This window comes from Ambystoma mexicanum, chromosome 10 (assembly GCF_040938575.1).
Source record: "Ambystoma mexicanum isolate Mex_15411 chromosome 10, UKY_AmexF1_1, whole genome shotgun sequence".
In the NCBI taxonomy this organism is placed as follows: domain Eukaryota; kingdom Metazoa; phylum Chordata; class Amphibia; order Caudata; family Ambystomatidae; genus Ambystoma; species Ambystoma mexicanum.
The window spans coordinates 1,561,701,322-1,561,726,744 of NC_090932.1; the positions used below are offsets into that span (position 1 = coordinate 1,561,701,322).

The 25,423-nt window shown below is 50.2% G+C and overlaps 1 protein-coding gene across 3 annotated transcripts in view; it reads left to right on the forward strand.

The window, feature by feature from the left end:
- The window catches only part of SPECC1L (sperm antigen with calponin homology and coiled-coil domains 1 like), a 909,747-nt gene that overhangs the window by 269,826 nt on the left and 614,498 nt on the right, over positions 1-25,423 (forward strand). The window lies entirely within an intron of this gene.

Sequence of the window (25,423 nt, forward strand, 5' to 3'; positions counted from 1 at the left end):
GCAGGCCAGCAATGCGGATATTATTCCTCCGGGCTCGCCCTTCCTCCGCCCTGTTCTCTAAGTTGCCCACACGCTGTACCAAGGCACGAAGTTCCGATCTGTGGGAAGCACAGTCCGCCCTGTTTGGGCCCATCTCCTTCTCGAGGGTTTCAGTGCGCTCCGCCAGTAGCCTAACATCTTGCCGGAGTAGATTCACGTCCTCTTGCACCGCCCCAACCTTGAGCTCCAGCGCTGTTTTTAGTTCGGTCACTGCCAGTTGAAGCTTGGTCTCCCAGGCCACCTTTAGATCAGCGATCGCTGCAAGGACCTCCTGATTCGTGCTCATGACGGCAACACTCCCAACGGGTGCCCTGTCTTTGCTCCTGGCCTCTTCCGGGCCAGGTGACGTCTTAGTATATTCGTCTAGTGTGGGCTGCTTACCCTTCAGTCTCGGCGGTTTGTTGGACATGGCGCTATGACCCCAAGTCGCAGGTCAGCCCTGTCACCTCTAGGTTTCAGTCCCAGCGAGAACGGGTTCCTGCTGCCACCCAAGCCTGGGGGGGGCTGCCCCAGGAGCGTCTCCAGGCCGGCTTTTGGTCACAGAAATGGAGTGTGCCCTCCCACGTAGCCGCGTGGATCTTCTCTCCAATTCTGCTATGCATCCAAGGGGGCGCCCTAGGATATATGCCTGGTTTGCCTAGGCAATTGCTGCAATTTCAGATCCCTGGCCTCTGGTGTCCGACTGCATCCATGGTCTCCTTAGCATGCTCCTCCGTCTAGACTCTGCCTCTTACAGGGCACGCCCGCCGATCAGCGCGCTTATCTCCTCGCTCCCGGGTGGGGTAGCACACACTCAGTTCTGATGCCGCCAGCGGCGCTCAGACACCTTAGTCCTATCGGAGGCTGTCCGTGCCAGCCAGCTGGTCTACTTTCTGTTTCTTCCTCCTCTTTTCAATTGTTAAGGTAGTGCCAGGATGCCAGAGCCATTTCTGCAGTTGGCCAAAGCAGTGACATGTACTTCCATTATTGCGCCTTATGATGTGCCGTAGGATACTGCAATGTTTCCATTCCAGGCCTTTTGCCCACGTTGCCTGGTGTCTTTGTGTGCTAGCACCCCCCCGGCGCTTTGTTCCTCACTTTCGGGCTGCTCGCGGTCATCCGCTTCAACTCGGCCCTGTGCTTTACTCAGCCGCTCCAACACTGTGGCTCACGGCAACAATGTTACGTGAAAAGCCTTGTTCGTAGGCTTTTTGATACTTTATATCAGCGCTGCCTCGCCGTGTGCGGGGGGCGCGTCATAGGCTTATCCGCGTAGCCTGCCTCGCCTGCCTGCACGGACAGGTCCTAGCGCCGGCCGCACACCGCCTCTTATAGTCCTGCGCTCCTGTATTCAGACTAACGGGGCCAGCGACTCCAAGCCGAGTTCTCTTCAAAGGCACGCGGCCCCCCCGCATGGCCCGCACCGTGGCAGCTCACCTCAGGGGTGCCTCTGCCACTCTCTGTACTTTTCCTCTCTCGGACGTTGCGGCTGCCATTTTGCCTCCTCGGGTCCGCGATCCCAGGATCTCTGCTTGCTTCATTAAGATACCGGCTTGGCAGCAACTGCTCTGCCCTAGTTCATAACCAAGTGCCCATGTTTCTGGCATGAACAAGCCATTGCAACTGCACTATTATACAGGATGTGTGCGGGATCACCAGGAGCTCTTTCAAGAGCACTTCCTCTCACATGGCCTCCAAGCCACGCCCCCTTATTAAAATGGACTTCACCTTGGTTTGAGTCCCAGACCCTTGCATCTCTTCCTTTCTCACTATGCCCACTTAGTTGACTCTCTTCCCAAGTACTGCCACAAGGAAGATGATGCTTATGGGTAATCCTGTGCGGTTGATCTCCCTCCTGCACCTCCAAGTCCCTACCAGTCCCTGTGATTTGCCGGTTACCTTTGTTGGCTCCGAGACTCTTGGCCGGTTCTTCCTGGGTGCTTGTGTCTTCTCGCCTGGCTGTGCAGGCGTTTCTGGCTTCTGCTGCTCTCCCTCTGCGTACTTTCTTCTTGGTCTCTTCACCAACAGTGTAGATGTTGTTACTGGACTGCACAGTCCATCTCCCAGAGGTCGTGCCACCGTCTTCAAGGCTCCAGGCACTTATTTAACCAGCTCCACAGCACTGGGAAATGGACTCCAGTCAGCCTCTTGCCTTTGGGAGTGGACTGCTTTCTGCTTTCTAACTGCGTCCTCTGCGTCTCCATTAAACTTCCCGGGCGGGACTGTCATTCGTGCTGGTACGACCATTGGGCAGATGGGGCTTTAGTCGTCTCCCACCCCCAGAATTGTTGGGCTATGTTGACTTCACCTGGCTGGCCTACAGAGTAGTGGCAAGACAGGACACTGATAATAAACGATGCTTGCAGCAGCACAGTTAACAAATTCCAGGCAACTACTAGTCTAAAGTGTTTCATTATTAGCTGCTGCATTCGTATGCATTCATTTTAGGTAATTGAAATCGTGATGGGGCCGTTAGTAGGTGCATATCAGGGGAGTGATTGGAAGGGTTAAGGGGGTTAGAAGGAGACCGCTCCTCAAGTGAAACTCCATTTAGCTAAATGGGCTTCAGACCAGGAGCACTGACTTCAGGTTTTTCTGGGAGGTACGGGCACCCAAAAAAATGCAATCCTATTTTAAGTATGACTTTTTTCCAGATGGCCTTTCCCGGGGGTCGGTGGAGGAGGGTGGGGGCGTGGAGCACCCGTGTACTCCGCCCTGCGCCAGACACCCCCCCAGCGCTTGAAATGTTCGCTCATTATGTATGTATGCGTGTGTATGTAATGTGTGTGTGAATGTATGATGTATGGGGGATGGGTGCGCATGTAAACGAGCGACTGTATGGTGAATGGTTTGTTTAAATGAGTGTGCATGTGTAATTGTGTGTGTGTGTGAGTGCGCGCGCATGGGCACTTAAGTATAATGCTCGGTTGCTAACATCTGGTATTTGGGCCCCCTACCAGACAACCCTTGCATAGGGTACTGGCCCTCATGCAAGTCATGAACTCGGACATGTAGAGCAGGAAACTTGGAGGCCAAGAAACACTTTCCCAAAAGGAGGCCTTTATTCTGAAACCCATAGGAGGCTGTGCGTCCTCTCGAGCAAGGAATGTTAAACATTTCCTGTCGAAGTACTGAAAGTCCTGAGAGAGTAACCCCCGGCAGCCACATGCTCTCTCCCTGCAGCTGCTGCAGCCCTGCAGGCCCTCACCTCCTGCACCTGCTGCCAGTCTCTCATGAATGCGCCATTGGACAACTCCGAAAAAGTAATAGAAGCGCCCCAAAATAAGCAGAAACGCCAATGTGTACATACTAGACGCAAACTACACGAGGAATCCGGCACTGCTTCATAAATTGCACCAACATGATTATTTGGAAACTGTTAGATTTTATAAAGTGTTAGACAACTCAGTGTTTACTGAGAATGTGTAATTGTATCATTTAGTGATTTACTCATTGTGCCAATTGATGAATGTTTTTGTAATGTTAATGTTAAAGGACATTTGTACCGCGCACTATCACGAGTGGTCCCCTGGCACTCTGGCGGATCTGAAAGAGGGAGGGGGAGGTGGGTTAGTGGGTGGAGGCTGGAAAAGTGCAAGATTTCAGTGATGCGCTGTTGGCAGCCTCAGCCCGGTGGTTCAGTCGGCTGGGCCTGGGGTGTATGCGGCCGGTAGTCGTTGTGTGCTGATGTGCAAGTCTATGTGTGTTTTTTGTTTTGTTGTTGCAGTGTAGTGAAGTTAGTGCGGTTTGTTGTGCTGGAGGTTTGTGGTTGTGTTTGGTTTGGAGTTTGAGAGGTGTATGCAGAGAAGAAAATTGTTAGTGGTATTGGTTAGTTGGTATCTCTATTCTGGATTGACCGGTTGGGCTCGTGTAATCTTACACGACGGGGTGCTTGCGCACCCTGTGTCTCAGAAGGTACGTGCCTGTTTTGTATTCGAGGCTGCTTGAGCATTTAGCTGTCCCCTCCGTCCGCTCCCTCAATAACTTGCATGCTGCTCACCCCCACCCGCATGACCAGCGCACCTGCTAGTGTCCATACTTCCGATTGTGTGGTGATTGGTGGTATCTCATCCGTTCCACAACCCCGTGGTACCTAGTTGTAGCTGTATGGGCGGTGGGGGATGGTAAGGATTGGCTGGGGTTGTTGCCTCCATCTCCCTGGGTCTCACAGGTGGACACCTGTGTCCAGCGTCAGCCCTACTGGTGCTCAGAGTACTTCTGTCGGTTCTAGGGGCTTGTCAATGTCCTTTCCTGTTGAGTCATTTGTCTTAGTTTCTGGTTTTAGTCTCTGGTGTTGAAGAGCCAGGTTTTTAGTAATTTTCTGAATTTAAGGTGATCTTTGGTGTTCCTTATTACTTTTGGGATGTTCCAGGTTTTCGCGGCTAAGTGGTAGAAGGCGGTTTTTTTTTTGATGTAAGGTTTTTGTTCCAGTCGGATTTCGTTGGTTGACCTGAACGGTCTCGTTGGCTTGTAGATTATTTTCTTTTGTAGGAATTCTGCTCCTTGTCCGCAGATTGCCCTGTGCGTTATGCACATTGTTTTGAAGGTGATAGTGTTTTACTGGGAGCCAGTGTAGTGTTTTTAGGGCCGTGGTAATGTGGTCTCTTCTGGATAGTTTGAGGAGTAGTCTGGCTGCTGTTTTTTGGATCCGTTGTAGCTTCTTCAGTAGGTATTCCGGTATACCGAGGTAGAGGCTGTTTGCATAGTCGATACTTGACATGATGAGGCCGACGATAGTGAGTGTTTTGTGTGTGAAGGAGAGGAAAGGTAGTATTTTTCTTGCCGTGTGAAGGAGGAATAAGCATTTCTTGACTGTTGCGTTTATTTGCGGTTCTAAGGTTAGGGTGTTGTCCATCAGGACTCCCAGATTTTTTACTACCTTAGATGGTGATGGTGCAGATCCCATTTCCGATGGCCATGGGATGGCGGTTTCCTTCTCTTGGTCTTTGGATATTATCATGATTTCTGTTTTTCCTGTGTTGATTTTCAGGTTGTTGGCATTCATCCAGTTGAAGACTTCTTTTAGACAGTCGGTTAAGTTTGAATGATCGGCTTGGGTGTCTTCGATCTTGTAGATGATTTGAGTGTCGTCTGCGTAGTTGTAGCATTTGATGTTGTGTTTCTTGAAGATTCTGATAACTGGGGTTTGGTAGATGTTGAAGTACAGTGGTGATAGTGAGGATCCTTGTGGTACTCCGTAGTCGTTGACTCGTGGGGTGGATTTGAAGGGTTTGATCCAAACGGTTTCAGTTCTGTCTGCTAGGAATGATTTAGTCCAGCGTAGCACTGTCTGTTATGCCTATGTCTTCTAGTCTTTTGGTTAGGGTGTCATGGCTAACTGTGTCGAAGGCTGCGGAGAGGTCGAGCAGAATAAGGGCTGATGTTGTGTTGGAGTCTGCGTTTGTTTTTAGGTCATCCCAGATGGATAGTAGTGCTGTTTCTGTACCTCTTGTGGGTCTGAAGCCGACTTGAGCTTGGTCTAGCAGGTGGTGTTCTTCAACGTATTCTTGGGTTAGTTTGTATACGTAGGTTTCAAGGAGTTTGGCCGGATAGGGGATGTTGGAGATTGGTCTGTAGTTGGAGAGATCATCTACGTCCCCACTTGTGTTTTTCAGAAGTGGTTTGATGTAAGCCGATTTGAAGATTCTTGGTACGGTTCTTGTTGCCAGTGATAGTGTAGAAGGTTTCTGAAGTATTCTGCTGGCGTTCCTTGTGTGAGGATTGATTTGTAGGTGTCCGGGGGACACGGATCCATCGGTGAGCCCGCTTTCTTGCTGTGTTTTACCAGCATTGCGAATGCCTCAGCTGATATTTCAGGGAAGTTATTGAGTTTGTGCTGCGGTTCTGAGTCAGGTTCGTTTGGTTGTATGTCGCTGCTGGTTGGCCTCTGCTGGATGGTTTGTCGGATGTCATTGATTCTTTTTTTGAAGTGGTCTGCAAGGTTGTTGCATAGTTTCTCCGAGGGGCTTGGGGTGTTGTCACAGCCTGGTGGGTTTCTCATTTCTTTAATGATGCAGAACATTTCTTTTTGTGTGTTGGTGGCATTTGCTTTCTCCTTGCTTTCTGAATTTCCTTCTTGTATGCGCGAATTTGCTTCTGGAACAGTGTTTTTTTGTCTGGGTTGTAATCTTTCCTCCATTCCATTTCCATCTTTTTGTTTTCTTTTTTCATGGTGCTTAGTAGTGGGGTAAACCATTTTGCCATTGCTCTCTTTTTGATGGTGTGAATGGTTTTTCTGGGGCCATCTTGTCAATTGTGTCTGCAATCCATTTGTGTAATATCTCAGCTTTCCCGTCTAGGTCAGCTAGGTGTAGTTCTGTTGATGAGGGCTTTGTTAACTCCAGTTGTTCGAATAGGTTGCCTTTTTTGACGTCTTTCCAGTTTCTTTTTGTGGTGGTTGTGAGTTTAGGAGGTTGGATGCAGACTTGAGTAGGCAGAGTGATTACGAATGGGATGATGAGATGGTCGCTCCACAGTATTTGTATTGGCGGTGCTGTGGTGGTTGTGAGTTTTTCCTCGGCGAGAATTGCGTCCGGGGTGTGTCCTGCCGAGTGAGTTGCCCCTTTTACTAGTTGTCGTAGTTTCATGGTGGCGAGTTGTTCAATCAGTGAGTTTTGGGAGTTGGCATGACTGTCTTCGAACCAGATGTTGAAGTCCCCCAGTATGATTAGGTGTTCGTGGTTGATGGCTATGTTGGTTATGGCTTCTATGAAGTTGTCGACGAAGGATGCATCATAAGTTGGGGGTCTGTACACCAGGGTGAATGTGACGTTGGTTTTTGGGCTGGCTGTTAGGTGTATGACCATGGACTCGCAGTTGAGGATGTTGAGTGGTTCGTCTGTTCTTATTTTTAGATGTTCTTTAAATGCTATTGCGATGCCTCCTCCTTTTTTGTTTTTCCTGTCTATTTGAAGGCATTTAAAGTTTGCTGGAAGGCAGCTTTGGAGTGTGATTTTGTAGTTGTCCAGCCAATTTTCTGTGATGAAGAGGATGTCAATGCCGTTGTCGAGTAGGTCGAAGATCTCTGCAGAGTGTTTTGACATGGATCTTGCATTTATTAGATTGCAGTGGAGTTTAGAGGTGTAGTTTGGTTTGGTTTTTTTTGTTAGGGTCGTTTGCTGATCTTGTTCAGGAGCAGGTTTCAGGTTGTCGGCGTCCTCTAGTAGTTCTTCTAGGTTTAGTCTAGGGTTTTTGTTTTCATCTGGTTCGTCTTCCAGGGGTTGTGGTTGTGGAGATATACCATGGACGTTCACAGCGTAGCCTGAGATGTTTTGGGGAGGTTAGCAACTGTTGTGCGTTGTTTACAGGCAGCGGGTGGCATGCACCACTGCTGTTATGGTAGTCAGCTAGAATGGAGGTGAACACTATAGCGGTAGTAGTTTTTGAAGGCCACAAAGAGTGGTTTCAGAGCGGTGGAGCTGTCACAGTTGATCAGGTAACTGCTGTAAATGGTGTGGTATCAATCCGATGTAAATGAGCAAATCAAACGCGTATGGAGCAGAGGTGGCCATAGGGTAATGACCAGGCTAGCGATACTGGTTTAGGTATTGGCTGCATGGTCAAAAAGAGATGCAGAACGTGGCGGGTAGCCGAGACGAGAAGCATTCACTTTTAGGGGCAATGCCGCAGGAAAGAGTAGGAGGTCAGCAGTGTAAGGAGTGAATTGAATTGTTTATTTATATAGCACACCTGACCCTCATTATCTGGGCGCATTACGTAGGTTACAATAGCAGGTTGCAGCAAGATGCATAATGCAGAATACATAAACATCTAGTGTAGTGTACAAAAATTGGGAATTATTGGAATGGATGCATCTTAAGGAGAGGTAGTGTCATGCACATAAACATAGTAAGTACAGTGAAATAGGTAGGATGTTGACGTAAGAAGGGACTCTCAGCAGAGCAGGCATTTATTGAGTCTCCTGGAGGTAAGCCAATTTTTTGCATTTGTCCTGAATCGGGAGAGTGACGGGCCGGCGCTGCTCTTAGAGCTGTGGATAGTGAGTTGCAAAGTTTGGAGGCTAGGACAGGGAAGCTACTGCCTCCTGATTTCTGCAGATTAAATCTGGGCACTCTAAAACAATGAAGTTGAGCGGATCTGGTGGGTGGGTCTGATTGGCTTTTGGTGAATTTACAAGACAGGTATTTGGGTGCTTTATTAGACAGGCATTTGTGGGTGAGAGTAAGGGTTTTAAACGTGGTTCTGTTATTGATATATAGCTAGCGGGAATTTCATCTAGTTTCAGATATGTGATGGGTCCTCGGAATGTTGAGGGCAGATCTAAGAGCATTGTTTTGCAGCACTTGTAATTTATTTTAAGTTATGCTTGTTAGTTCCTAACTACAGTGCATTGTAATAATCCAGTTTGGATAAAATGAGTGCCCTTGCTAGCGTGGAGCAACTAGCTGTAGATAAGAAAGGCGTGCAGGCGTTTATAGCCGAAGCCGTCACATTCACTTGTTTAGTCAAGGTTAAGGATGAATCAAAATAGAAACCAAGTGTCTTGACTTCTTTGGAGACCATGATGATATTGCCGTCTATGTTAAAGGATTTATACTTAATGTCAAGTTTATTTAGTTTAGCTTGGGAGCCAGTGAGAAGCAATTTGGTCTTCTCATCGTTAATGCAGAGGCCGTGTCTCTCATCCATGCCTGGATGAGGTATATTTTGTTCAGTAGTTTTTTGTGTCAATGTCATAGTTCCCAGTGATAGGGATGAGGACTTGGGTGTCATCTGCATAGTTAGTGTAGGTGACACCAAAGAGGTCAAGATCATTGAACATAGGCTTGGTGAAAATATTGTACAACGTCAGTGAGAAGCAGGACCCTTGTGCTACTCCGCAAGTCACCGGTGCTGGGTCAGCCGATGCGGTAGGTGAGAATACTCTCATCGTTCGATTGTCAAGGAAAGATTGTATCGAGGCCATGGCCTTGTCAGAGAAATGAGGTAAGGTCATTACAGAAGACTTCATGACTGACAAGGTCGAAGACGGCTAATAAATCTAGAAGCAGGACGAGGGTTATGTTACCTTTTATCTTTTTTGGTCGTCTATTTGGGTTTTGAAGTCCATCAGGGCAGTTTAAGTGCCATGCCTGGGTCTGAACCCAGATTGCTGCATGCCTAGAAGATTGTTAGTTTCTAGGTGTGCTTGAATTTGTAGATAGGCAGCCTTATCTAGAATTTTCAGCAAACATGGCACTGTGGTGATGGGTTTGTAGTCAGTGGAGATATCTGGGTCAAGGTTGTTTTTTTAACAGTGCAAGGACCCAAGTGTCCTTCAGGTTTGTTGGGACCGTTCTAGATTCAAATGAAGAGTTTATAAATGTTGTGATGGCAAGTGCGAGTTCTTTCGCTGCTGCTTTGATGTCAGCAGGGCAAATATCTCCATGGCATCTAGATGGTTTAAGACTGGATATTATGTTTTCAACTTCCTTAATAGACAGAGGAGTGAATTTGAATAGGTTGCATGGTTTAGAAGTGGAAGGTTAGGACTTATGAGAGACTAGTTTGGAGGCAATACTGAGCTTTTTCATTTCATTTGTGTTTGAAGCATTGAGATGTTATCTAGTATAGCTGCTTGTATCTTGTGCACCAAGTCTGGTGTTTAGAGCAGGAGTTGATGGGGTGGGGGCGTGGGCGGGTCAAGCTCTCTAAGGATGGTGAATAATTCTCTGGTGCCCGATTTAGCGTGCTATTATTGTGTCACTTTTCGTTTGAAGAATGGCTGACTTATAAGAATTGGTGGCTTTTAAGAATGAGTCTTTGTTGGAGGCTGAGGGGTAGTTTTTCCAAGTGGATTTGGCTCTTCTTTGTGTTCCCTAGAGTTTTGAGGCTGGGTGGTGAACCACGTATTAAGGTGAGTGTTACTCACCGAACGGGAGTGGACAAGACAGGAGGCCAAACCGGTGAGACGGTGCTTTGATTGAAGAGCTCGGGTTGGAGCCTCCACCCGAGCCTCCCCTCTATGAGGGAAAAAACGACCTTCCTGATGATATGACCCACTGCTGATTATTGTACCAGACAGAGGGACCGATCACCCGAAAGAGCGGGGAGAAACACGCCGCCACGGACCCAGCTGCAAGAAACAACACACGATTAATCACTTGAAATAACAGTAGTACCACTAAGTGGAGATAAGACAGAATAATACCGGAACAACCCAGTCCCTGTGTCCTGAACCCACAACGCCCTCGTCCCCCCTGGAGTTCTAGACAAGGATTTAGAAAACAACCTAAGAGGTGTAGATAACAAGGAGAACAAAATTAAGGGCACTGAAGGTCTTACCCTAGGAAGTCGAAGTTCCCTTATACTCCAGGATGCAGAACACAACGACAGTGTAAAATAATAAACGGGGAAATGTTAGTTGGGTAGCTTTTCCCGGGCGGAACGAGGGACGCACTAGATCCGGGTGGGTGCACAACTGCAAGGCGTCCCAAGGTGCACTTAAAGGGTGGAACCAGGTAGGCAGTCCTTACAACAATCCTCAAGTCGGTACACGGGCGAGCAATAAGTGAACAGAATCAGCAGGCAGGCAGTCCTTACAGCAATCCTCAAGTCGGTACACGGGCGAGCAATAAATGAACAGAATCAGCAGGCAGGCAGTCCTTACAGCAATCCTCAAGTCGGTACACGGGCGAGCAATAAGTGAACAGAATCAGCAGGCAAGCAGTCCTTGGTTTCAGAAAAGGGTTCGATACACGGAGCGTGGTATGAAGGAACATACAACGATACAAATAAGCTTCAGGAACAAGGCGATAAGACGGAACTTCAACGCCGGCTGTAACTTTCAAACAGAAGCAGCGTCCTCCGGGTTACAGCCGCTTAAATCAATGAGGAGGTGGAGCAGAATGATGGAGGCAATCGTGATGTCATGGACTACGGATTCCCTAGGTTTCATGGGAACCGTAGTTCGAAGACCGTCTGGCTGATGCGGTAGTCGTAAGCCTCCAGGGCATTCTCCACTTCATTAGGAATGGCGCCACAGAATACCGAACGGAACGGCGAAGCGCAATAGTCTTGCCAAATGTCCCTTTCCGCTGTCGGACCTGGGGTAAGTATAAAGCACGGGGTCTTAGTGTGGAACGGTGCCGAGGCGCGACATTGAGCTTGCGGCTTAGCTTTACGTAGTTTCAGTGGAGCTATTGTCTCAATGGCTTGGCCAAGTGTTCGGTTATATAGATCTACGAATGTAGGTGGGTCAGCGTTAGTGGATGGGTGATTAGGATGGGTTGTATGAGAGGCAGTAGATTCTATATTGTAATATTCTTGTTGTTTCTAGTTTGAAGCTGGAGGTGCCAGGGCAATGGGAGGGTGAGTTGGAGTACTGGACTGTAAGGTTTACGCAATGAGATGGTGGTCTGTCCAAGCACAAAGTGCGTTAGAGAGAATGTTAGTTTCGCAATTAAGGTCTGCAATCCAATCTAGGATTCTTCCTTTATTATGCGTAGGTTTAGTGATACTGTGGTAGAATCCTAGTTCTGTGATCGAGTTGACTATGGAGATAGCAGTGTCAACCTTTGCGTCTAGATAGCCTAGATTAAAATCGCTAAGTAGCAAGATTTATGAGCCTGGTTTCATGTTGGTGGAAAGGAGTTGTGACATATCTTCCTCGAAGGAGGATATTGGTCTGGGTGGTTTGTACGCAAGGTGGATTTTTAGGGTGAGTAAGGCTGAGAGCAGGAGCTTCAAACATAAGAGTTCAACTGATGGGAATGGAGAATGAGGTAGGGTTCTTAGGCCGAGGTGTGTCTTGGAGATGACAGCGACTCTGCCACCTTTAGAGGATTCTCTATCCAATCTAGTGATTGTGTAATTTCCTGGAATTGCTAGAGATAGCGTTGGGCCTGCTGCAGTATGTAGCCAGGTCTCCGTTATGGCCAGGAAGTATAGCTGATTGGAGATAATAAGGTTAGCAATATCGAAGGCGTGTGCTTTCTGTGACCTTGCATTGATGCGTGCTCCTTGGATAGGGGTAATAATGTTATTTAGTTTGCTAGTTGGTTGGGGTTGGTTGAGCAGGTCGTCATTTTTAGTAGTGTTGTTGCAAGACTTTTTCATAATGGATGTGGATTTGGAGTTAATTGAGGCTTTGCGGTTAGAGGCTAGTGGGTCTGTTTGAGTCGAGAACCTAGTCTAATGTTACGGATGGTCGTAGTGTAAGAACAAGGAAATATCGAGGCTGAGTACCACAAAGGAAATAAACCAATCACGGGCTGAAAAGATTCACAGATCTTTTATTACTGTACAGTTTACAAAGTAACAAGGATAGCTATCTGGCTCCCAACACCCTGCAATGTGTACCAGCCCGACAGAGAGAGGTGAGAGAGAGCTGGACATCTAAACATCCGTGCTTTTATACAGTTCTGAGTAATATCATCCAGCCTCTCTTAACGTTAATAATTTGTGGTCTATAGTTCGTGCCTAGGTCACATATGGATCATACAATATTATACAAGGGATTACATAGGTTTGTATTTCCGTGGAGGCACAATGGCAGTGCATGTTCTCAAATCCTGCAGCAAGCATCACTTGTTGTCTCTTTACAATTGAGTTCACCCTGTGTCCACGCTCAGGGTTTGCTTTACATTGCCCCCAATGTGTATTCAAGGATGAGTCTTGTGAGCGCAGACAACACTTAAACAACAGTTCATATGCAGTGCAAGGCCTCGTTGCCTTGTTTAAACAGTCGGCTCTTGGACAGTCTAAACATTAACAGAACTCAAAGGTCGGGAGGCTTGGTTGCAAGTTGAAAACGTAGTCCACCATTTTAGAACAGAAAACGCACGAGTAGAAATCAAAATGGCAGATGACTCTAAAAATGGCGGCGAAGTCAACCCAAAATCGGAACTTTACAACGTGATTTTCCTCGTGGAGGGACTAGGCTTAGGCCAATATTAATATAAAGGAGGCACCATACAATTACCGTTTGACAGTAGCGCAGGGTTGGTTGTGAACTCGTTGGGAGGCAAAGCGTTGGATCCATTGTATAGGTGTGAGCCGGTTGGTGTTTTGCTGAAGTCGAGGTTTTGGAAAGGCATTTAGTGGGCTTTAGTGGAGGCCAAGAAGGAAATAAGTTGGTAGGTGCTATGAAGTCGTGGTGGCGTAGGGAGGTGGACATAGAAATGGAGATATTACTCTTTCTAGCTAAGGTGGCATGGTCAAGGGTGGGTAGCGAGGTGGCAAACTTCTCCTTAGTATTAGTCGTAACTGAGGCGAGAAGGATCATAGCAGTCAATGTCGTAGACGTGGCAGTTGTCTGAGCCGCCCACTTCAGCGAAGGTGTGAGGTTGTGCATAGGCATGACTAGCAGGTTATAAGCTAGTTGGGTTTGGGCACTAGACAGTTATTAGGTGGGGTGATGACGAGGGTAACTACTCGTGATGTGTGTGAGGAGGGTTCAAGAACTTCCAGCAGATTGGCTTGTCAAGCCGAATTTGGAGAGCAATGAGAAGTACATTTCAGCGTGTAAATGACATACAGCTACGTTGGTCAATTGCTGTTGGACGAGCCAGGTAGCTTGGCATTAAATTATGTAATTAGAGAACATATGAAGGTGTCCAATGATGGACTATCAGCCACGCTGCTATCTTAGTGTTGAGTACTAGGGTGTGGCATTTAGGCAGAGCACAGGTGTTATCAGTCTAAGTTAGCACGTCAACCGGCCGCTGATGTATTTGGTTATGCAGTGTGTGGCCTGCGGAGACTGTGCAGTGGGTACAAGATAGGGTGCGTATGTAAGCAATATATTAAAATGTGCAGTGAGTAACATACAGTTAATGGGGCAACGCGTACCAGATAGGGAACATTTGAAAGCAATATATTCAAATGTGCAGTGAGTAACATACAGTTAATGGGGCAACGCGCACCAAATAGGGAGCATTTGCAAGCAATATATTCAAACGTGCAGTGAGTACCAAACCGTTAATAGTGCACTATGTACAAGATCGGGAGCATTTACAAAGGCTTCTTTTAGCTGTCAATGGCACATACCTATGGCAGGAATACAATACTGGCGAGATAGGACATTACTGCAAACACTAATCAGTGGTATACATAAGAAGGTCCCAGGATACATGTAATAGGCAGGTGGGTGGATAAGAGCACAGGCGCTTACCCAGGTTGTAGTCCTTTTGAACTTTCTGATGCATGGAAGTTGCTGTGAGATGGGGGTCAATCCATGCGCCTCCCGGCTCGGGACAGGACCTTTTACTGCCTTGACTAGTGATAGTCAAATGAAGTCTGTATAATCGCAAGATACGCCAGAGGTTAAGGCCATAGATTCAAAGGACAGTATCATTCACGGTAGCGCTTACCAAGATTAGGTTGGCAACGTGCTGGAACCAGATGACAGTAGCCACGCTAATTCTGTCTAGGGTAGTTGGTTGTCCGATAATGCTGTTTATGCAAGTAATTGGTGCTGCAGATTGGAGGGATGTGTAACACTCAACCATTTATTACTATGGAAAGCCTCTAACACTATCACATTACATAATACACTAGCCCTTCATAGTAAACTAACTATACACTATACATTGTCATAGAAATAAGTTGAGCAATAAGAGTACGGCTTCAGTTTTATTCTCCCCATCCTGCTTGCAAAGTCACAATAGCATCATGCAGATTAATGTGAGCCCAACAAATCTCCCTTAAGTTTTAAAGCCATGGTCATTATTTCATAAGGAATGCAGCATTATGCACTCTTCTTACTTCTGATCACTCCCTCCCATTGCTAATAGGCCCCACTGCCCCCATCAGTGCCTAATGGCTCACAATGAAATGCTCTGTTGACACAGAGTAACGTGAGCATCCCTCTGCTACCGGAAGCTCTGCGGGACATTGTCATGGCAGCAGGATACCTCTCCTGTTCGGAAAGGGTAAGGTGCCCTGCTGCCAGGACAATGAGTGTGCTGAGCAGGAATTGTTCAGCACACATTGTCCTCCCAGCGGGACACCTTTCCCGTTGGGCACTCTCATTGAGGTGCCGGATGGGAGGGGGGGGGGTTTCCCCCGACAAATGTCTTAGTGAGGCTCACAAAAAAGCCTCTGCAGGGGCAGCTTGCCCCTGCTGCCCTCCTGCTGGGCACACCACTGGGGTGGAGGTAGGCTGGTTACGTAGACCATGGTTTTAGGTCTACCCCACTTCAGGACCGAAGCTGTGGGCTAGTACCTGTAGTCACTTGCTGTTATATTTTAAAAGTGCTAACTGCAATGGGTGCAGTCTCCTAGCAATGGGTATCAAAGCGTTGAGGTATTGCGGCGATAACTGGTTCCATAATCTGAAACAAAACACACATGGGGGCTCATATTCCTAGACCCTGGAGTGTAAATAAAGCTGTTTAAGACTGACATGAAGGTGTTACATCTGTCCTCGCACCTTTTATTCATGCTTTTTGTGGCTTTTGAAAGCAGAGTGAGGGTGGGGCAGGGGTTCTGTTTCCATTTACCTGTCCCATTCCACCTTCCAAAATTAAGGTATTCCTATGACTCTGCATGCGTCTTACTCCAACAAAAAGCTGACGGATTCCACAGGAATCCTTTGTAAACACTGCCTGCTATGCATATGGCACGCTGTAACCACTCACTTTACACAGTGAAGAGGAAAAACAAAGCTGTACAGGTGATTTTGCTTGCATTTATGCCTTTGCTTTCCACTTTGCAGTGCAAATGATTACAGTTGCAATGAGATTACCTGTATGCACATAAGCGTAAACATAACAGGTTACATCCGTGCACGTTATAAAGTTTTACTAAATGGGTCCACTGCATTCACAATGAATAAGTAATTACAACATTAAAAGTAATTACAGTACCTATCCAGTAATTTAAGAAGTAGGATATAATCTGACGCTTTGTGGTGTACTTGGTGAGGCTTAATCTATGGCAAGCGCTGGTTCAAAATGGACTGTGGGACCAGTGAGAAGTTATGTAGCATTGTGCAAGAAGAGAATGACTTACTTGGATAGTAGTGGCTTGGTACTGTGAGAAACCAGAAGGCAACTCACCCGCTAGTCCCCACAGATCTCTCTCAGGTGACCGGTACGGCCATCGCCTTGGGATCCAGACCCTGGTGGTGGACCAGTGCGGGAGGGTAACCTGGGTGAGGGGTCTTCGGGAGTGGGGGTGGGACACCGGATGGTGAGACGCGGTATCCCTCTCTTCCCTGTAACACCTTTACCCCATTCTACCCGATGGGATATTTAGAAACTCAATTGCCCTCCACCCTTTCTTGTACGATCACTTTTGCACGGACAGCCCGCTCTGGGAGAAAACAGACTCACACTGAGCCGTGTACCTGACATGTCCGAATACTAAGGTGAGGTGAGGTCAGGCATTTATCGACAATCACTCACACCTGACTTCCATTACGCTTCCCCACATGGATAAAAGGCAGAGCACAAGAGCACACTCCGAGCGAGGCAAAACACACAAAGGTACAGCAGTTTTAAGTCCGCAGTTGAACGAGGGGAGGAAGACGGCCAGGCACAAGAGGTTTCTGAGAGGGGCAACACCATTGACCTTTTTGGCAGGAAGCCATTATGTTTTCTGCCTTGAAGTTTTCTTGAAAGTAAGACCAGGAAACCAGGCTAAAGAATCCTGCAATGTGTGTCCGAGATACCAATGTCCTCCGAAGTAACTGACCAATCGGGGAGGAGCAGCAGACACACTGGGATTGTGCTTGGCTCCAAGAACAAAGAAGCAACAGAGAACACCACAGCCAGTGAGTTGGGGGAGACCGATGCTAGGCGGTGTTGAAGGTCTGTGTTGAAGTCAAGGTTGCAAGCGCCAACATTGTAAAACAAGCACTGGAATGAACATTATTAAACATGTGTGATGAAAGAGGCAAGTGAAGCTAAATTGCTGGTGAATATTTAAACATTAGAAGGAAAGATTCAATAACGTTGACAGTGGTCCGGCACTGTGAATGTGCTCAGTCAAAGGTCTCTGTATGGTATCCTGACAAAAGAAACAAAAGTAGATTGATGTGAAGTCTAAATTGTGTGAAGTGAATCGAAGTGGTCCTGCGACGGTTTAAGCAAAACCCATCGCACATTTGAAAGTCTTCGATTCTGGTATCGAGAGGGTTCTGAACCTGGACGAGGGGGATCCATGATCCGAGCCTGAACGAGGGAGAACAAGTTGTGAACAGCGTGCCCGTGCGAATGTCTGCGCCAGCCGCGTGCGATAAAATCAATTCCCGCGCACAGCGTATTCATGGATTCTCACCTCCAAAAGCAGACGTGGCGCAGAGTGGCGCAGCGACCCTGCAGCAGCGCCAATTACGCCCCCAAGAACGCCCTCGCGCAAGGAAAAGCCATCAAGATCGCAAAACCATCGCAAAGGGCTTCGCCAACACTGTACCAGTTTACCGGACTGGCAAAAGCGGGGAACGCGTATTACGGGCGTCGGGAACACGCGTGCGCGAGAAGATTCACACATGATCGGGCCAGGGGGAGCGTGTGTATCAGGGGTGCGCGAGAAGTTCTACACGCGAATGGCCTGGGTGCGTGTATTTCAGGGGTGCGTGGGAAGTTCCACACGCGATTGCCCTGGGCGCGTGTATTTCAGGGGTGCGCGGGAAGTTCAGCACGCGATTGGCCTGGGCGCGTGTATTTCAGGGGTGCGCGGGAACTCCCACACGTGATTGCCCTGGGCGCGTGTATTTCAGGGGTGCGCGGGAAGTTTCACACGCGATTGCCCTGGGCGCGGGAACTTTCACACGCGATTGCCCTGGGCGCGGGAAGTTTCACACGCGATTGCCCTGGGCGCGTGTATTTCAGCGGTGCGCGGGAAGTTTCACACGCGATTGGGCTGCGTGCGTGTATTTCAGGGGTGCGCGGGAAGTTTCACACGCGATTGGGCTGCGTGCGTGTATTTCATGGGTGCGTGGGAAGTTTCACACGCAATTGGGCTGCGTGCAGGTATTTCAGGGGTGCGCGGGAAGTTTCACACGCGATTGGGCTGCGTGCGTGTATTTCAGGGGTTCGCGGGAAGTTTCACACGCGATTGGGCTGCGTGCGTGTATTTCAGGGGTGCGTGGGAAGTTTCACACGCGATTGGGCTGCGTGCGGGTATTTCAGGGGTGCACGGGAAGTTTCACACACAATTGGGCTGCGTGCGGGTATTTCAGGAGTGCGTGGGAAGTTTCACACGCGATTGGGCTGCGAGCGTGTATTTCAGGGGTGCGCGGGAAGTTTCACACGCGATTGGGCTGCGTGCGCGTATTTCAGGGGTGCGCGTGGTGCACCACACGCAATTTCATCAGGGTACGTGTATTACAGGGGTGCGCGTGGAGCACCACACGCGATTTCATCAGGGTACGTGTATTACAGGGGTGCGCGGGGAGCACCACATGTGAATTGCACGTGTGGGTCCTCCCAGGTGTTCCCTCTACACCCTCCACGGCCCCTGCAGGTGGCTCACACCACAGGGGCCTACCCTGCACATGTCCTGCAGGCACCCAATCCACCATGGCTATGCCCCCCAGCCAACCCACATGTCAACTTGCACTACTGCCCACCAACGCATGTCCCCCTGCACCCCCAGCCACCAGGGGCACCCTCCACCAGGCCCCCACCCATGTCTCCCACCCCCCCACCCCCCAGCACTGCGGGGCACCTGCCAGCAGGCCCCCACCCATGTCCAACTCATGTCTCCCACCCCCCCACCCCCCAGCACTGTGGAGCACCTGCCAGCAGGCCCCCACCCATGTCCAACTCATGTTCCCCACCACCCCCACCCTCCAGCACTGCGGGGCACCTGCCAGCAGGCCCCCACCCATGTCCAACTCATGTTCCCCACTCCTCCCCTACCCCCCGGCACTGTGGGGCACCTGTCAGCAGGCCCCCACCCATGTCCAACTCATGTGCCCCAACCCCACTGCCTCTGCCAGCACGACGGCATCCAGGCTGATGGAATCCACCGACGCCGTCGTGCACGTGCCCTGCCTGATGATGCCGGCACATCCTCCATCTGCTGGGGTACAGTTGCTGTGGTGTCCACCCCTGCTGGACCTCTGACTCCCGACTGTGGCAGGGATGGGATCCCCACCGAGCTGGCTGCATTGGTCAGGGCAGGTCCACAGGGGGCCCTGGTGGCATCTGGGCCGGAAGACGGCAAGGAGAACGACTGGCGTATAGTTTCCACAGAGGAGGAGAGGGCCGCCAGATTGGCTGACACATGCAGGAAACCCCCGAACATGGACGATCCCAATTGGGCCACGTCGGCACGGTGCTCTTCGTGATGACGTGCGTGCTCCTCCTGGGAAGCACGCACGTCATCACGAATCACAGCCGTGCGCATCGCGACACCAATCAGGACCTTCTCCATACGGCCAGGGGTCCCCTCGTCCGCAGGTGGAGGGGAGTCAGATGACATGGACATCCCCTCTACCTGCGGAGGGGCCTGGGACGGGGCATCCCTGCTGGTGCATGGTGGTGCACCCACAGGGTCAGGGACAGTGACATGCACAGGCCCCTCCAGTGACCTGTGCTGCCTCCTGCCCCTGGACTGCACCACTTGCACCAGCAGGGATGCCCCCACCAGGCCCCATGTGCGCCTCAGTGGCGGCCTCCTCCTCCTCTGTGGAAACCACCAACCTGGATGGCTCCTCACCGTCTTCCGCCGTAGCAGGCCCCTGTGGGGGCTCACCCACCCCTTCCGCTGCAGCCGTGGGGGCATCCCCGCCGCCTTGCTCCATAGCGCCGTTTCCGCCCTCTTCTTCACTAGCCGCTGCGTAGAGGGAGACATAGAACACAAGCATCAGGGTACTGTACAATGGTCCCCTAGACAGGAAGCAATAGCAGATGAGTGCCACTGTCAAAGTACACTTCCATCATGTCCCTCCACAACACATGTCAGTCCAGGCAAAACACACACAGTAACAGGCATGGTGCATGCCATGGACATTTCCATACATATCCAATGGACTCTCGAAACATACAATGTAATGGAACTCACATGCATCATGGGTCATGCCTATCACATGCACACACTTCACCTCAGTCACATCCATCTGGCCCCGTACACCCCAATCACAGTGGATACAAGGATGACTAGGCTGCATCAGTGAATCTGTAAATTGTCAGACATGTGTCATGCATCCATGGCATTCACAAGTCACAGACACGCAGGTCAGGCACACAGACATGGATACCATATATGTACCTGGCATCAGCACCCATCCCTCACCCCCACCCATGTCCAGGAAAGAGACTGCCATGCTCTCATGTGTACAATCTGCATAGGGCTCCCCATGTCGCATTTAAACACATGCAACAACCGTGCGGTTCACACATTACTGGTCGCACATGCATTACCATGATGTCCCTGCACACATACATGCGTACATGGCCTATATCACACATACAGGCAAGTATCAGACATCCAGCACACTGCAACATGCCCTGTCTCACACAGCAATGCTTGGCCACTTACCGCTCAACTCCAGACGGGTCTCCCTCTCAAGGACCTGGGCGTGGAGCGCTGGGTGTACGCGTTCCAGGACCCTCATCTGGATGGAACTCATGCGGCCCCGGCCCCCCTGCACGAGGCGCCGGGCCTTTATGAGGGTCCTGGACCTCAAGTCCTCCCAGCGCTTCTTGACCTTCTGGATGGTGCCACCCCCTCAGCGTTGATGGCAACCACACAGTCGGCCCAGATCCTCTCCCGTCCTTCCTTGTTGGCGCGGGACGATCCGAAGAGGGCATCATACTGCCCCAGGACTTGCTCCACCAGGACACCAACTTCGGCGGCAGTGAAGCTGGTGCCCCTCTGCCCCTCTGGCCGGGGGTTGCCACTGGTGCCAGATGTTGATGTGCCCGACATGGCAACCCCAGGGGCAGGAGTGGGTGGGCAACTGGGTCCTGGGGCTGGGCTGTGGAGCAATGTTATCCGAGTCGGGAGTCTTCTGTTCCAGCAGGGGTGGACACAGCAACTGGACCCCTGCAGATGGCTGATGTGCAGGCACCAAATGGCAGGGCACGGTGGCAGCAGGCAGCAGCAGATGGCACGTGGGAGGCTGCTCGGGGCACCGGGGGGGCATTAATTCAGCCTTCTGGGCAGGAGCGTGGTCTTCCGTGTGTTTTCGCGTGGCCAGCTTGATACGGAGTGATTTGCCACGTGAAAATCCTGCACGTCAGCGTGAAATTCGAGGAAAGGGGCTTAGCGCGTAAGCACGCGTACGCAAATTCATTGGACCACGGGCCCTTACAGCGTAAGCGCGTCTGTGACGTTTCGCGCACGGGCGTTGCCCTTGCAGGGCTTGGAGATCCCGCGTGCCTTTACACTGCTCTGTACGTGCTTTTCGTGCGGTGCGTGTGTTTTCATCCGTTGGGGTTCACACGCTATTACTTCACAGCAGGTGTTGGCTACGCGTTCTTCTACACGCAAGGCAGACCGTGGTACCCCGCTCCCCCACAGCCCCGATCACGTGAAAAACTTTACACGCACCCCTGAAATGCCTGCACCCAGCCCAATCGCGTGTGGAACTTCTCGCGCACCTCTGAAATACACGTACCCTGCTCCCCCAGGCCCGATTGTGTGTGAAAACACCCGCGAGCCCCTGAAATACACGTACCCCGCTCCCCCAGGCCCGATCGCGTGTAAAAACACCCGCGAGCCCCTGGAATACACGTACCACGCTCCCCCAGGCCCGATCGCGTGTGAAAACACCTGCGAGCCCCTGAAATACACATACCCCGCTCCCCCAGGCCCGATCGCGTGTAAAAACCCCCGTGAGCCCCTGGAATACACGTAAACCGCTCCCCCAGGCCAATCGCGTGTGGAACTTCACGCGCACCCCTGAAATACACGCACACGCTCCCCCAGGCCAGATCGCGTGTGAAACATCGCGCACACCTCTGAAATACCCGCACGCAGCCCAATCGCGTGTGAAACTTCACGTGCACCCCTGAAATGCCCGCACACAGCCCAATCGCGTGTGGAACTTCTCGCACACATCTGAAATACACGCACAAGCTCCCCCAGGCCCAATCGCGTGTGAAAACACCCGCGAGCCCCTGAAATACACGTACCCCGCTCCCCCAGGCCCGATCGCGTGTAAAAACACCCACGAGCCCCTGGAATACACGCACCCCGCTCCCCCAGGCCAATCGCGTGTGGAACTTCTCGCGCACCTCTGAAATACACGCACACGCTCCCCCAGGCCTGATCGCGTGTGGGCCTTCTCGCGCGTGTAGGACTTTGGCACACATTTTTTTCCTGCGCAGGGACACTACCGCCTGCTTTCGTGTGGCGGACATGTATGGACCTGTGCGCGTCTTTGGCCGTGCGCTGTTTTTCCCTATTCGATTCCATGAATACGTGTTGTAGGCGAGCGTGTGGGCGTTCTGCACACTTGCCTCCTGTACTTCCCCCGTGACGCCCACATTTTCACGAGTTGTTCCCCATTCTGCGTGTGACGCCCCGTGTTACGCCTACTTTTGTTATGTGTGACGCGCTATGTGCGAATTCGCTGTGGCCTTATCGCACGGCGTTCGATGACCTGTGCACCAGCGTGCGCCGCGCACTTTTTCAGCGCACATCCCATATTTCGCGCGTGCACGGACTTCCATGAATTGATGTGCGATGTTTTCTGTGCACTTGCACTGCGATTTTCGCTATTTCTCTGCGAATCGCACGTTTTCGCCGTTTTTTCGACGCACATTAATTCCATGAATCGGCCTGTTAGAGTTTGGTCAGAATGTCCGTTCAGATCAATAGTCCACCGCCCTGTCAAAAAGCCTATTTCGAAGGGAGTGTGTCCTCCGACATATTCCTTATCTTAGATAATTTGTCTCCAGCTTGCTGGCCTCGGAAATTATTTCTCTGTAGAGGGCGCTGCGCGTCGACGTCCGCCGAGTTGGTGTCCCTCGACAGCTACCGTATCGGCGCCGATGTCACCATGCCCATAAATAGCCATGCGCTGCGTCTGTTGCTCTGTTCCGTTTTTCCGCGCTTCGTGGGGCCTCGGAATATCGTTGTTCAGTTCAGTCAGATAAACCTCTTATATTTCCTCGATAAAACTAACTCGTACTCGATGGCTTCCTCATCCGAACCGACGACTCTGCGGTCCGGCTTCAAAAAATGTCGAGACTGCGGAAAGAAAATGTCGCTAACGGAGCCTCACAGAATCTGTTTGTGGTGCCTGGGAATCGAGCAGCATTGTGCTCCAAGAGAGGTAAGGCAGTTAAAACTTCTTCGAAAGTTTCCTCAGCGGAGTCGAGACATTTGTCTCCTCGCCATCATAAAAGACATTCTCGTTCTAGGTCTCGAAGCAGTTACCATCACTCTTCGAGATCTAAGCATTCAAAAAAGAGACGTTGAAGATCCCCTTCCTCGTCTTCGTCTTCTTGCATTTCCCCAAAATGGGTCTCCTGCCCCACGAAACATAGCTCTCAGGCTGAGTGGGAGGAATTCAGGAAAAAGATGCTAAGCGTCTTCGAGAAAGCGGCCTCGACCCCCTCGAAGACTGCTGAGGGTGATACCCTGGGTGAAAGACCCAAAAAATCAAAAAGATGCGCGTCGCAGTACCCGGCGAAAGAAGCCACTCGAGAGCGTCACAAACCCTCGAGTAAAGGCAAGGTTGCCTCTTCGACACATAGATCGGCGTCATCAACGCCGTTATCGAAGGGTTCTTCGACGCACAGGTCAGTTGAGTTGACGCCGTCTTCGACGCCGAGAAAGGATAAGCCCACGGCCACCTCCCAGCCAGTGGCCATACCCAGAGCCTCGAGCACAAGAATGTCGTTGACAACCTCGAGTAGAATCCCGATACTCTCGAGTTCATCGAGGCCTCTACCATCTTTCTCGACGCCTTTTGCGATGGCTTTGATGGCTTCGAAGCCTTTAACGTCTGCGTCAACGTTTTCTCAGCCAATCATGACAAATTTGGCTCCTTCTCCTTTGGAAATGGGATTTATACCATTTTCAAGACCTGACCACTCCAGGGTCTTATCTTCTATTTATGAAGAAGGGGAGGATTCAGATCAGGAAAGACGTTTTGAGTTGCAGGGATCTGCAACTCCTGCACCAGAGGAATTTACCTCTGAGGAAGGTAGGTTGAAAGACCTCCATGAAACCCTACAGGAAGCAAGTGGGTTGGAAACTTCCCCAGAAGTGGAATTTGCCACACCAGACCCAGGGGAACATGCTGAAACCCCTTATAGAACCTTGATGGCAAGGATAATAGAGTTTATGGGATGGTCCACACACTCACCTGCTTTTCAGCAAGACAACCTCACAGACATCTTGGTCAAAGGTCCACAGGAGGATCCTGTGGTGCCATTTCATGCGGCATTACAAAGGAGAATATTGGCAAACTGGGATACACCTGAGGTTATCCCAGCAGTTAACAAGAAACAGCTACTTCAGCAGGTAGTAAATCGGATTACCCTACTGTTCCACAGGACAGGGATGATGAGAGATATGACTCTATGGCCAAAAAAGTATTTTCCGCAGGTAGCATGGCGTTGAAATCCACAAATGCTACTTGTACGCTCGCAAGATTCAGCCACACACTTTGGGAGTGTGCTTCATCAGCGGCTGACTGCCTCCCGGAGGGAGAAGAAAGGGAAGCGTTTCTCAACATCATTAAGGATGGTAATGACACAATGTGCAAATCCCTTCAGACTGGCATCGATTCTGCTGACAGTATCAGCAGGGCCATGGCGGCAAGTACAACAACCAGGAGATTTGCTTGGTTGCGAAAGTCTGGTTTTGCTCCAGATGTGCAAAGCAGACTCTTGAATATGCCCTTTGACGGCTCTTCTTTGTTTGGTAAGAAAGACGACAGTTTAGAAAAACTACAAACATCAAAAGCAGCAGCAAAATCCTTAGGAGCTGTAATCCGTCAGACACCATATCGCCCCTCAGGAACCTCTTGGAGAGGTAAATCCTTTCGCTTCTATTCCGCATTCGGAAAGGGCAGAGGACAGCCGGTTCAAAGGGGTCAGAAGAAATTCACCCGAGGTGGACTGGGTAAAAACACAAAAGCCGCAGCAGGTGCCTCTTTACCCTCGGCATCTGCATCAGCCGCCTCCAAACCGTTCTGAGGACTCTCTTCACAAAACACCAGTAGGGGGCAGGTTAACTCAACATCTGACGGAATGGCAGGCTATTACGTCAGATGCTTGGGCATTGGAGACCGTTGCACAAGATTACTGCCTGCCTTTTCTACGCATCCCTCAGAGTCATCCACCGGGGAACAGCTCTCTGAGAGTTCCAGATCTGCTCCTCTTGCAGGAAATTGTAGACCTGCTAGAGAAAGGTGCCATAGAACCGGTACCTGTAGCAGAGAGGAACAAGGGCTGGTACGCCCCCCTACTTTCTCATACCGAAGAAAGACAGAGGACTGAGACCTATCTTGGACTTACGAGAATTGAACAAGTTCCTCAGGAAGGACAAGTTC